Source organism: Mus pahari, unplaced genomic scaffold (genome assembly GCF_900095145.1).
Source record: "Mus pahari unplaced genomic scaffold, PAHARI_EIJ_v1.1 scaffold_10712_1, whole genome shotgun sequence".
Taxonomy (NCBI): domain Eukaryota; kingdom Metazoa; phylum Chordata; class Mammalia; order Rodentia; family Muridae; genus Mus; species Mus pahari.
The window spans coordinates 6,700-20,000 of NW_018392948.1; the positions used below are offsets into that span (position 1 = coordinate 6,700).

Genomic DNA, 13,301 nt, shown 5'->3' on the forward strand with positions numbered 1-13,301 from the left:
TGATAATCATAGCACCAGAGATGCTGTCTCTTCTGGCTGCTGGAGGAGAATTGTTCCCAGCAGTCCTGCTTGGCTGTCTACCCTGTATAATACACTATTGACTTATTGGGTAAGATGTGCCTTTAATCCCAGCACTTGGGAGGCAGAAGCAGGCAGATTTCTGAGATCAAGACCAGCCTGGTCTACAGAGTGAGTTGCAGGACAGCCAGGGCTACAGAGAGAAACTTTGTCTCAAAAAGAGAGAGAGAGAGAGAGAGAGAGAGAGAGAGAGAGAGAGAGAGAGAGAGAGAGAATAAGATGTTTCAGCTGATACAATAGTAGCATGGACTATTAAAGGAACAGTCAATAACTTCACAATTGGATTTAAGGTCCTCTCCATAGGAGAGAATTCATATCTGGTACTCTAAGCCAGTAGGAAAACCTCTAGCTAGTAGGGTCACATGGCCTGACTAGGTAAACAACTTTGGTTGTCTTTTCTTTTTTCTTTTTTTAATTTTCTTAATTTTCTTTATTTACATTTCAAATGCTATCCTGAAAGTTCCCTATATCGGCCCTTCCGCCCCTGCTCCCCTACCCACCCACTCCCACTACTTGGCGTTGGCCTTCCCCTGTGCTGGGTCATATAAAGTTTACAAGACTAAGGGGCCTCTCTTCCCAATGATGGCTGATTAGGCCATCTTCTGCTATATATGCAGCTAGAGTCTTGAGCTCAGGGGGTACTGGTTAGTTCATATTGTTGTTCCACCTACAGGATTGCAGCCCCCTTCAGCTCCTTGGGTACTTTCTCTAGCTCCTCCATTGGGGGCCCTGTGTTCCATCCAATGGCTGGCTGTGAGCATCCATTTCTGTGTTTGCCAGGTACTGGCATAGCCTCACAAGAGGCCACTATATCAGGGTCCCTTCAGCAGAATTTTGCTGAAGGCCCCCAAATTTAATAATGTTCTGAGCTTATATAGCAAGGGAAGGCCATCCCCCACCACCCGTCTTGGAGCATGTTGTTCAGGTGCGAGCCTGTAGGCAGATCGCCAGGATGGATCATCAGGATGGTGTCTCTGGAGTATCTCAGGAGCCTCTCAGCAGGGAATTGCAATGCTTTGAAGAGCAGTGACAAGTGTAAATAATAGAACCGTCTTGACAGGTCGAAAGGTACCATCCCAGGTGGCCCTGTGCTAGTGGCAGTGAGATCTGAACCATCTTGCTTCAAGGCTGGAGGGAAGCAAAAATTCCTCCATAAATATATAATAAAAACTAGCTGGACTGGGGCACAAAATATATTTCTGCTCCATCATCCTGCCTAGGAATTATGGTGGCTGGCGGCTGCACCTGGCTTGGGTGCTCAGATTTTCTAGAAACTATTCTTATCCGTCAAGGAGGAATATATGCAGCTTGTTTGTGAATATTTTGCAGAAACATGGCTCTGAGGAGTATTATTAATAAACAACAGCCTCTTGGCATATACCTCTGTCTTAGAATGATATAGTTCCGAAATCTGGTTGCCCATCATTGACTGTCCGGCCCTAATAGAACAACTTATTTCCAAATCATACCAAAGCCACAATATATACGTTATATCTATATGCTTTTTCATATCGAAGAATTTCGGCCACTGCTCTTTTTTGAAGGCAAAGCTGAATGCTGTCTGCAGACAGACTATAGGGAGTTTGTTGACCTGCTTGAAACACAAAGCCAAAACAGTTGTAAAGCAAAGAGACAAAAGTTTCTTTGGGGAAGCCCAGGTACTCTATTCAGTTGCAAATTAGCAATGATCAAGCTCAGACAATAGCTTCCAGGTGTGGGGGAAGCGGCTTTGAGAATCACAGAAATGCTCTAAGTTCTCTGTAAATGGAGACTGCTCTCCAAATTAATTATTTTGGCTAAAAAAGTTTTGTAGCCATCACCAAGGTGTGAATTATAAGATTTTTTAGCCATCACCAAGGTGTGAATTATACTTACTAGAAGATTCAGAGGCTGTATCCTCTTGATGAATCAATCTTTCTGGTAAGCATCTTGCTTCATCTTCTTTTTGTGAAAAAACTCAGACAGAACCTCTTCCCCATATTAAAACAGGGTCTGGACCATTCCACGTGTTAGTTAAAGGGTCCCACCACTTGACCATGGCATAAGAACTGGAAGTAACTGGATGCCAGTGGCAATCTGGTGCAGACTGACCTTTAGCATCAGTTTGCAGAAAATTCACAGCAAATAATACAAAAGCAAGATGTGCTTTTGGTGACCTTGCGGGGTATAATTGTCCCTGTTTTGTTTTTTAAAAGCCAACTTTTCAGAGTGCGATGAGCACGTTCAACAATTCCTTGTCCCATGGGGTTAAAAGGAATTCCAGTTTTATGTTCAATACCAAATTCCTTGCAAAATGAAATAAAATTGTTGCCAATATAAGCTGAGCCATTATCCGTTTTAATGATTTTAGGCAAGCCCATAGCATTGAAGGCTTGTAAACAATGATTAATTACATCTTTAGAGGCCTCGCCTATTAGAGCTCTATCAATGCACTCGTTACCTGCATTTAAGGGTCCAGAAAGACGAGAATGAGCTCGTATTTGACAAATATAAAAAGATATTTTCAAGCAAGAATGATGCTTTGCAATTGTGAAAACAGAGACCCTGCTGTCATATTAAAGTTAAACGTACCACAGGTCTCCAATAAGGGAACTGACTGTGCAATATATAAACTGTCAGTAAAAATATTAAAAGCATCATTTACAGAGTGAAAAACATATAATACCACTGTTAGCTCTGCTAACTGAGCTGAAAATCCAGGAGTCTCTATGACTACCTGTTGATTATTTACTAGGTATCCAGCTTGCCCTTTAGAGGAGCCATCAGAAAGTTTCACAATTCCTTGTTTTTGAGAATTATAAAAAGTCTCAGTAACATGGGTAACATTAAATTGTTGACAAAACATCTCAAATACTTGACTGTTATAGCCAATTTTAATATCTGTTTTAATTTAATTTGGAACACCAAGTATATAAAGCATTTTTAATATAGGCAATGGCTAACTACACTTTTAGTTGTTTCTCTCATAGAGCAGAAAGCCTGAAAAGTTATCAATAGTCACATGTGCATATTTTATTTATTAATCAGAAATAAGAGTATCCATTTGCAGTAATTGATTAAGTCCTCAAGAATTAACACCACTATGTGGAAATGGGTAGAAGCTGAGGACACTAAGAATAAATTTTTACAATTTCACATGCACATTTTCTGAACATACCAAAATATTATCTTAAGCCATTACTATTTTGATGATGTAAAGAATGAGATTATGTGGCCAATTATTTTATGTAAGGTATAAAATCTGCCCGGGATATAAATTTAGCATGGCATTGCCTTAAGAGGTCTTGTCCAGGCAAGCTAGGACAATTTCTTAAATGTCCAAAAATCATCTTCTTAAAAGAACAGAATTTTTTAATGAGTTGTATGTGCATAAACAATTGCAAATTTGAGACAAATTTGAGAATTTATAGTATCTGAGGGACAAACAACTTTTTAAGCAATTTTAAGCTCTGAGATATATTGACTATTAATATACCGATTAAAGCTTGATTATTTAACATTTTTAAAACACCTTATACAGCACACAATTTAATCATTAGTGCTGAAGCAGGAGGAAACTAAAAAGAATAAACATGTGATCCAATTCACATATACTTTTCTCCCATAAAAAAGCTGCTTTTAAATACAGTAAATGGGATGCATGTGCGCATGAACTCATAGAAGATACAAATACATGCATAAAATCAATTTTTATCTTTAGGATGATTATCAATTTTATCTAAAAATGATGATATGCAGTAGGCCAAATATCAATATTTTGTAATAACCAATTTGATTGCTGTTTGGAACAAGGAATTATTAATTTTTAATTAGTACCACAGCACCCTTACAATAGGATGTTTAAACTTTACTTGGAAATGAAAAATGATTTTACATTACTGTTTTTTCTTGACAAACAATTGCTGTGGGCACATTTAATAACCATAACTAAAATAAGCAGCTAGTATTTAGTTACCAATGATTATAATTGATAACAATTATAAAAGCTTCCTTTATTTTTTGCAAAGGCTTTTGTTTTTTTACCAATTAATTTGTGTCTCTCGAGATAACATTTAAAGATTTAAATCACTTTAAGGCCTTACAGTAAGGTCTTAGCCAATTAACATCTCTTGGAAGCTTTGGAAAATAAAAATTTTGAAGCAAATAAATTTTTTGCTCTTAAATTTTTTATATCACAATTTTCTAGTATAACTAAAACCTTAAATATTTAAAAGATATGGCCTCTGAATCTTATGGGGCAAACTACTTCCCAGAACCTTAAAGCTCATTGTGTGAGAGCAAAGATTTGAAGTAAACTTCCCTTTAGAGGCCTTAGCTAATACTTTTCACACTGAAAGATTCAACTCTTAGCTTCTTGTATTGAAGCAGAGACAATAAAAATTATTCTTATATAATGTAAGCTGTATAAGCCATACCTAGAGGCAAAATTTTTTAGTGATCACCAATTCACCAGAAGCAAACCCTTTACAATTACCAAGAAAAAAACAAACTCTTTAATAATTTTATATGAAGTAAGCAAGCCAGATTGTAGTGTCTTTATGATTGACGTTTTATAAATTTTGAATTTAAACTTTATTTAGAACATTTGGATAAATCTGTAACAATTTTTTTTTTTTAGCTAAAAAGAGATTTCTGAAGGCAAGAACTTCCCTAGGCACTGTTTGCAAAACAAAAGAAAACCACACAAGCTTCCCTGAGGCTGCTCTGAGTATTTGGTCTGAGACTTGGTCCTCCTGCAGTGAGGACAGATTTCAGGGGGACAATTGACTGTCTATGCCTCCAATTTTGAACAGTCTTAAGATTTTTAAAACATTTAAAAATTGTGAAAAAGTTGCTTGTAAGGTAATTACCTGCAAGGCAGCAACCATAGCCAAATTGTATGAGAGTCCAATTTTTGCAGAAGGATGAAATATCTAGATAAGTCTGTCTTTTGCTTNGTATGGCCGGATGGCTGCAGAGAGCTATATTAGCACTCTCATAAGATGATTACTCTTGTAACAATCCTAATTACAATATATAGGTGAATTAAATATCTAAAATTTGAAATCAAGCTGCAAGGTGCAGTCAATGGAACATTGGCAATTTTAACCATAATTTTAAAGTTTTTTTATGCAATGTTAATATATATATATATATAACTTTTGGTAAGCAAAACCCAATTTTAAAACACTTTATCATTTTTGAAATCAATGTTAGAAACATCACTATCACGTTACAAAGTTTGGCTGCCAACTTATACCTATGAATGCATGACTTCAAATTTCAATGCGTTATTAAAGAGACATTGTTTTAAATCTTATCTCTAAGTCTAACTTTTAGGAAAGGAATCACGTAATATTATCTCAATTAGAAGCTTCCCTAGAGGCCTAGTTTTTTGGCCTGCTTTATGCCACGTGTTTAAAATGACTCCAACCCTGAGTTACCATTTTAAAGCTAAGCTTTTTGTTACCAATGTTATGACTTTTTAATTAAAGCCAATAACTTATAAGCTAATACTCTATGATAAAGCCATGTATTTTTACACCCTTAAGAAAAAAACCAAATGAAGTGGCTACACGAATTATAAATTTAGACCACAGAATTTTACCTTTTTAAGCTATAATTTTAAAATAAAAAGCACTTTGTCACTTGCTAAACACAATAATCATGAGAATTTTTAAGGAAAAAAACCAACTATCAGCTGTTTTGCTTTAGGGCTAAGAGTTTGCAGTTTCTCAGCTGCTGTGCTTGATTCTTGGCTAAGCTGTAGGCCTCTCTTGGGCTCTGCTGTGCAAACTGAGGCTAAATTAGCAGATAAAGTTTTCCCCATTTGTATTTTCCAACATGAAACACAGAACAGTCACTCATTCAGACAACGAAACAAAAACATACATGAATTGACACGTGGATATATATTGGTGCACCAAACACAGACAATACATAGAAGGTAGAGAACTTGATGTAACCAAATCTGAGTGTCTCCTGTAATGGACAGAGAGAAAGCTGGACGTCTCTGGGTCTCACTCTGTCCCTAGGAGAGTTCTAAAATCCATTTTCCTTCTCTCTTGATCTCTCTTTCTCTCCCAGGTTCTCTTGTCTAAAGTTTTTTCTTCTCTGAACTATGGGCAGCAAGAATCTATCTGTTCTAGTTCTTCAAACCCTATTCCTCTTGCCTGAAGCGCAGCTCTAGAAGGCTGCGGACAAATGCCTGTTTAGAATTTTCTAATCCCTTCCCCCCCCCACTGTCAACCCCTAAGTGGTATCAGTGTCGGGTCAACACAGTACCAGCTTAGCCCGTATCACACCTACAACAACAAATTAACAAAGATGAGGTTTAAAATAAGCGCTAGCATGAATACCTGTTTCTCAGGGTGCCCGATACAACCTTCTTATTTTTCCCTTCTCTCAGAGCTCCACATAGACAGCATTCCTTCAGTTGAACCCTTTATGTTCAGGTGCCACGTTGTGGCGCCACCTGAGTGTGTCCGCCTGAGGCTACACCTGAACCAGGTACTCCCTGAAAGGCAGGCTGGGGCTGTAAGGGAAAAGCCAGTGAGAAAGAACAGAAGGCCAAGACAAAAATATTCTGATCAAGGCCTCCAAATTTAATAATGTTCTGAGCTTATATAGCAGGGGAAGGCCATCCCCCACCACCCATTCTTGGAGCCTGTCATTCAGGTGCGAGCCTATAGGTAGATCAGATCTTCAGGATGGTGTCTCTGGAGTATCTCAGGAGCCTCTCAGCAGGGAGTGGCGATGCTTTGAAGAGCAGTGACAAGTGTAAACAATAGAACTGGCTTGACAAGTAGGAAGGTACCACCCTAGGTGGCCCTGTGCTAGAGGCCCTTGTTCTTTTGAAGGCTAGATGCCCCAGTGTAGGGGAATGCCAGGGCAGGGAGACAACAGTGGGTGTGTGAGTGGGTAACTCTCTCATAGATGCAGGTGGAGAGGGCATGAGATAATAGGTTCTGAACCAGAAACCAGGAAAGATGCCGAAATTTGAAATGTATGATTAAAATATTTTAAAATAGAAAAAAAAAGAATTGAAGACCTAGAAATTAAACCACACACTTGGACACTTGATCTTTGACAAAGAAGCCAAAAATATGCAATGGAAAAAAGAAAGCATCTTCAATAAATGGTACTGGTCCTACTGGCAGTAAGTATGTAGAAAAATGAAAGTAGATCCATATTTGTCACCATGAATAAAACTCAAGTCCAAGTGGATCAAAGACTTCAACATAAAACCAGATTCACTGAATCTAATTCAAGAGAAATTGGGAAAGAGCTTCATACTCATGGGAATAGGGGCAAATTTCCTAAACATAACTCTGATGGCTTAGGTTCTCACATCAAAAATTGATAAATGGGACCTCATGAAACTGAAAAACTTATGTAAGGCAAAGGGCATAGCCCATAGAACAAATTGGCAACCTACATATTGGGAAAAAAAATCTTCACTAACCTTACATCCTATAGAGGACTAATATCCAAAGTATCTAAAGAACTCAATTAGTTAAACACCAAAAAAGCAAAGAACCCAATCTGAAAATGTGGTAAATAACTATACAAAAAATTCAAAAGGAATCTTGAATGGCTGAGAAGCACTTAAATAAATGTGGAAAGTCCTTAGTATTCAGGGAAATGAAAACCAAAGTGACTCTGAGATTGGTATAAGGCAGTATACTTTCCAGTGAAGAGTGGCTAAGATCAAAAACTGGTGAAAGCACATGTTGGTGAGAATGTGGAGAAAGAGGAACACTCCTCCATTTCTGGTGGGAGTGCAAAGTGCTATGACAACTCTGGAAATCATCTGGAGGTTCCTCAGAAAATTGGAAATAGTTCTGCCTGATGGCCAAGGACTTACCTTCATGGCCTATGGCTTCCTACTTTCATGTTTCACCCAATGACTTATTATTTAGATTTTCCTATTGGGTTATGACTTTGATCTTGGTAAGCATTTGGTCTCTTTGAGACCTAGTGTTTGTATCCAGAATCCTTTAGGTCAGGAAACAACCAAGCCACCGTTAGTGAAAAACCAAAGGAAAAATCTCATTGACAAAATATGAGCCCCATATTGGAAGAAAAGGCCCTCAACTTCTCAGGCACCAACAATCTCCCCCCCCCCAATTGTGAGTTATGCAGATTGACATTGTGTGGCTCAAGATGGTAGTCAAAGGCAGATGTCTTCCTGCAAAAGACATACATGATTTTTCATCTTACATCTGTGAGGATAGGTTGTATTATAACACAGATTCAGCATACCCAGCATAAAAACGCAGAAGCCTCAGATGAGAAAGGAAAAGGGACTCCAACCTGAACTTATGGACCCATTAAAACTGAGGTTTAACCTGAACTCAGGCCATTCCACTCTTTGTCCTACCTCCTGAGTCTTATGTTTGTTATGAGTATAGGATCATGGTACAACCCCCAGCATCCTCATGCCTGCACTTGGGAATTCAGGAAGACAGATATTGGAGAAGTGATGGCTACGAGGCTACAATGCAGTAATTTGTACAGTCCCGGTTGGCCTTTGCTCACTGATACCCACTTCAATTGTCTGGTTGTATTTGAGAAAGGGAGGATGTGCAAGTTAATATTTTGAAAATGGGACAGAAAGTTTACCATTTTTTATTTGCCCTGTCGTTGAGCCCCTATATTCCAAAGAAAAGGTAGTTTTCCTTGCAAAAGACAGGATTGTAAACATGAGATTTTGTGAAACATGGATATGTATATGGGAACAATCTTCACTCTCAAGGTATGCATAGTAAGAAAATATTATCCAAGTTTTATACAATTAAAGGTATAGGAGAAAGATATTGGCCCTTGTGAAACAGGGAAAACCTGGGGAATTATACTATATGTCACATGAATTTACTCAGGTAGTATTATTTATTATTGATAAATATCTCTTACATTGACTGTCCCTAGAGATTTGGGTGCTAACAAAAATCTCTTATGCATGTCAGGGTCCTAATCAATGGTTTTCATCAAAAGCACTTGTTTTCTAATGAAGCAGATGAGAAATCTCTAACTTTGCAAGGAGAGGTTGCCAAAGGGTATTTCTCAGGTCACAGGAGAGGGTCCAGGAAATGCACAACAGAAACTGGGGAGAGCTAGTTATCAAATAGGCCATAATCTTTCCCAGTGACATCATCAGTAATCCCTTCCTTGGAGAATCTCTTGTATCTAGGAGAGAACTAGAATCTTCTGTGATGTCACCTGTGTCGTGGTTACAACAACTGCCTGTGGGATATTCCCTCAGTGCCTTTGGGTTCTCAATCAGGCATGTGTTCCTGTCTGTGCAGGCTATTTCACAAGGAGAATGGCGACCAAGGAAAGACCCGACCAAGGCAGAAAGAATCTGGCATCCTTTCTTGTAAAAAAGGAAGAATGAAATCATCCTGGGGAAGGCACAGTGAGTCCTGGGCAGAGTTGGGGAACTTCCTTGAACAGGTAGGGTTGAGCTGGGCCTTCCCTGAGTAGGTCTTATAGGCTGGAGCCTTGGACTTTCTTAATGACAGACCAAGAGTCTAGAATTTCTGACTATTCATTTGTCATAGGCAGTAATTGACAAGCCTGCAGCTACTTTTCTGGGAATTATTTAATTTCATTTTGAGTGTCAAAGAATGCCCTGAGAATGCACTATGAGAATAACAATGTGTTCCTTCTTGGTAGGGAGTTGAAGTACTTCATCTTCTAGATTACTGTAGGATACATGAGTCTCTGATGCAAAGCACAGAGAAGGATTCTCACCTGGTCATGTGTTGAGGTCTTAGACACTTTGAGTTTGAACACACATGATTAGGTGTTGATGGTGCTAAGCACTATGAACTTCAGGTTTTATTGACATAACATATGACATGAGCTGACAATGTTCCCCAAATCTTTATGTCTGAGGCAGCTTTTGGATTTCAGAGCAACAGAGAATGTAATAAGGAGTGTGGTGGTAGTTGTGACCAACAGTGGTGGTTGGGAAGAGGAACATAACTTAACACACCAGCTCAAAGATAGCGTTTCTGCTCTTTCAGTGATTCACCCTCTCTCTAGCTTTTCTCTTCCTCAACCTTCTCTTTGGGACTCAGAATGGTCTCCCCTGCCCCTGGGCCATCAACTATGCAAGTGCATTTGTGTTTATCTATCTTTAGTGTCTGCTGGGAAAACATCATCCCAAAATTGCAACATCACTAATCATATGAAGAATATGAATAAAGTAGAAGATATAGAATTTTATATCAGGAAGATCAATGCTGAGAGGGAAGAACTTTGTCGAATCTTGGACATTGACATGAATACTGATTTGAACTACAGTTAGTAATTATGCCCAGTATCCTGTTGAATGTATTGTGCCCTCTCTGATAACCCATATTTTCTACCATGAATGGAGTGTGTCATCTCTCACATTCATTATAAGAAGCCCTGACAGGTTTTTTATTGTTGGATAAGCTAGGTGCTGTGTGTTCTATGGTCATCCTCTTTTGTTCTTGACCTTGAGGTGCTTGGAGTCTGATTGGATCTGTAAACAGCAGGAAGGACAGGGTCACAATTGCTGCCTTTCTGTATAAGAATGCAATGACTGCAGGCTGTTACTGCTTTACTCTAATTTTGTTCATTGTACTCTGAGACTATAGAACCTACCTGCATTTATTTGGCATTTTAATTTTGTTTGTGTGTGTGTGAAGGTAGTTGTGTGTGCTTTGTTCAGGATCTGGGGTTCTGGGACCTTTGATGGGGTCAGAGGATTTGTGTGATGCACAGTTTGTAGGACATGATAGTGTTGAGCCCTTAAAGGCCCACAGTGATCACCAGGGTACTTTGTTCCCTATGTTTACCTTGGAGTCACATAGAAATCTCCTGGGGTAGGAAGTGTTATAAAGCCCTTTTCTTGTAAACACTAGTTATGTCCTCTGAGAATTCATGTAGTAATAGGAACAAAGGATTATCCCTGCCTTAAAACTAAGAGGGAAAAAAAGCCTTAAAACTAAGAACCAAACCCTGTGGCACAGTCTAGTAGAAACATCTCACAGAACTAGTGTATTCCTTCACACTCACCTAAGGAGCTCTTGAAGGTCAGCTACCTCCATTTGGTCCCCTCGTTCTGTTGTCCTCTGCCCAAGATAATAAGTTTAATCAGTACCAATAGGACCAAGTTAGAAGGATCAAGGATTTGGCTTACAATTGGCTTCGGTAGTCCAGATACAGACTTTTTGCACATGATACTTGATTGCTTAGTTCAGAGGAATATTTGCTCTTTGGGCCATGCTCTACCTCAGGATGAACATTGAATTCACTGCCATTAAATCAGAACATGAGAAGACAATGTTGGATATGGAAAAAATGACCCAGTCAATAAGTTATACCATTGAGAAGTACAAGGAATTCATAGAAGATAACAATTCCTACAGGTGAGTCCCTGATACAGCTGAGACCAAGCACTAAGCAGGGAATGCTTGTGGCATTCGAGGATTTTGAACAAAAAATAAGAGCTCTAGTTCTTTTTTTTTTAAGATTTATTTATTTATTATATGTAAGTACACTGTAGCTGACTTCAGACACTCCAGAAGAGGGCATCAGATCTTGTTACAGATGGTTGTGAGCCACCATGTAGTTGCTGGGATTTGAACTCAGGACCTTTGGAAGAGCAGTCGGTGCTCTTACCCGCTGAGCCATCTCACCAGCCCAAGAGCTCTAGTTCTATACTATCTGTTTCTTAATAGGAGCCCTCCCTTGAGTCAAGGGTCTTGGATTTGTACCTCTTGGACTCAGTTTTCCTAAGTGTGAAGATTGTCCAAGAGCCTCCAGTCTTTATTCTTCCAAATTCAGGATCCTCTGCATAGAAACCATTTCCACCATGATGGGAATCTCAATCAACCCTGAACCTCTAGGGTTCTGACAGCAGATTAAAAGATCTGGGATCCATGACAAAAATGATGTTGGGGCCTCCCAGCTCTCTGTTGCCACTGGATCACCTGCGCTTATATTCTTCAGATCTGCCAAGCCTACCTTACCGTTTATACTAATCACTGTCCTTCAAAGCCCAGCCCCCTGTAGGCGCTAAAATCCACCTGCGATAACCTTCAGATCCACCAGAACTTCTCTATCTTAGCTGTGTCTCCACCACCTACCGAGAAGACCATTTGATGTCCCAGAAGACAACATCCTTTGGACTCGCCTACAGACATTCATCTGTGCCCTGATCTTTGGACCCGCCTACGGACATTCATCTGTGCCTTCAAAGACTGGGGATTGGGACTGTGGGTTTTTTTTCCATGCTATATAAACTGAGTTCCATCGATAAACCTTGGGCCTCGATCAGAATAATTTTGTCCTGGACTCATATTCCTTTTGCAGTCTATTCCCCCTCAGGACAGCCCCGCCCTTCAGGACGAACCTAGACCGGAGTGGGTGTTTCTCCTGGCGGAAACACCCAAAATGGAAAGAGTTTATATCTATTGGGTCTTCTCTCCTCCCTCAGAGGGGATTTACCCTCTACCTGCTGATGGTTTTCTGGTACCACAGACATATAAGCAACCATGAGGAACATTTCCTCTTCTGGTAGGTACATGGAACACTCTTGGTGTCAGGGTTTTCAGAAGTCCTTTGAGTCTTGTGGCATGTGGCTGGTCTCTGGATTTGACCTGACTCTATTTGGTACTGAAGGGTATACTGTGGACTCTAGTTGGGGGCTGTCTGGGGATCAGGGCCCTTGCAGAGATCATAGTACTTGGAGGAATGGCAGGCAAATGGAAGCTGGCTCGGAATCACCATTTTGTTGTTGTTGTTGTTGTTGTTGTTTGTGGTTCAGTTTCAGGCACACCCACCTCCTGAAAGAATGCAATCAATTGAAGGAAAAAGTAAGGATGTTGCTGCATGAGAACAGAAAGCTGCTGGTAGAGCAGGCTGAACAGGAAGCATCCTATGGTGAAGAAAAGAGGTTCTGTGAGGAGGCCAGTTAGAATATCTACATCCCTTTCATGGGTATTTTGTTCCTTATTCTAAGGAGGAATGAAGTATCCACATGATGGTCTTCCTTCTTTGTTTTCTTGTNTTTTGTAAATTGTATCTTGGGTATTCTAAGTTTCTGGGCTAATATCTGCTTATCAGTGAGTGCATATCTAGTGACTTCTTTTGTGGTTGGGTTACCTCACAAAGGATGATATCCTCCAGATACATCCCTTTGCCCAAGAATTTCATAAATTCTGTTTTTAATAGCTGAGTAGTACTCCATTGTGTAAATGTACCAC

At 39.5% G+C, this 13,301-nt stretch overlaps 1 pseudogene; it reads left to right on the forward strand.

The window, feature by feature from the left end:
* Positions 1 to 9,345: 9,345 nt before the first annotated feature.
* LOC110315270 overlaps positions 9,346 to 13,301 on the forward strand; it is a 7,384-nt pseudogene continuing 3,428 nt past the window's right edge.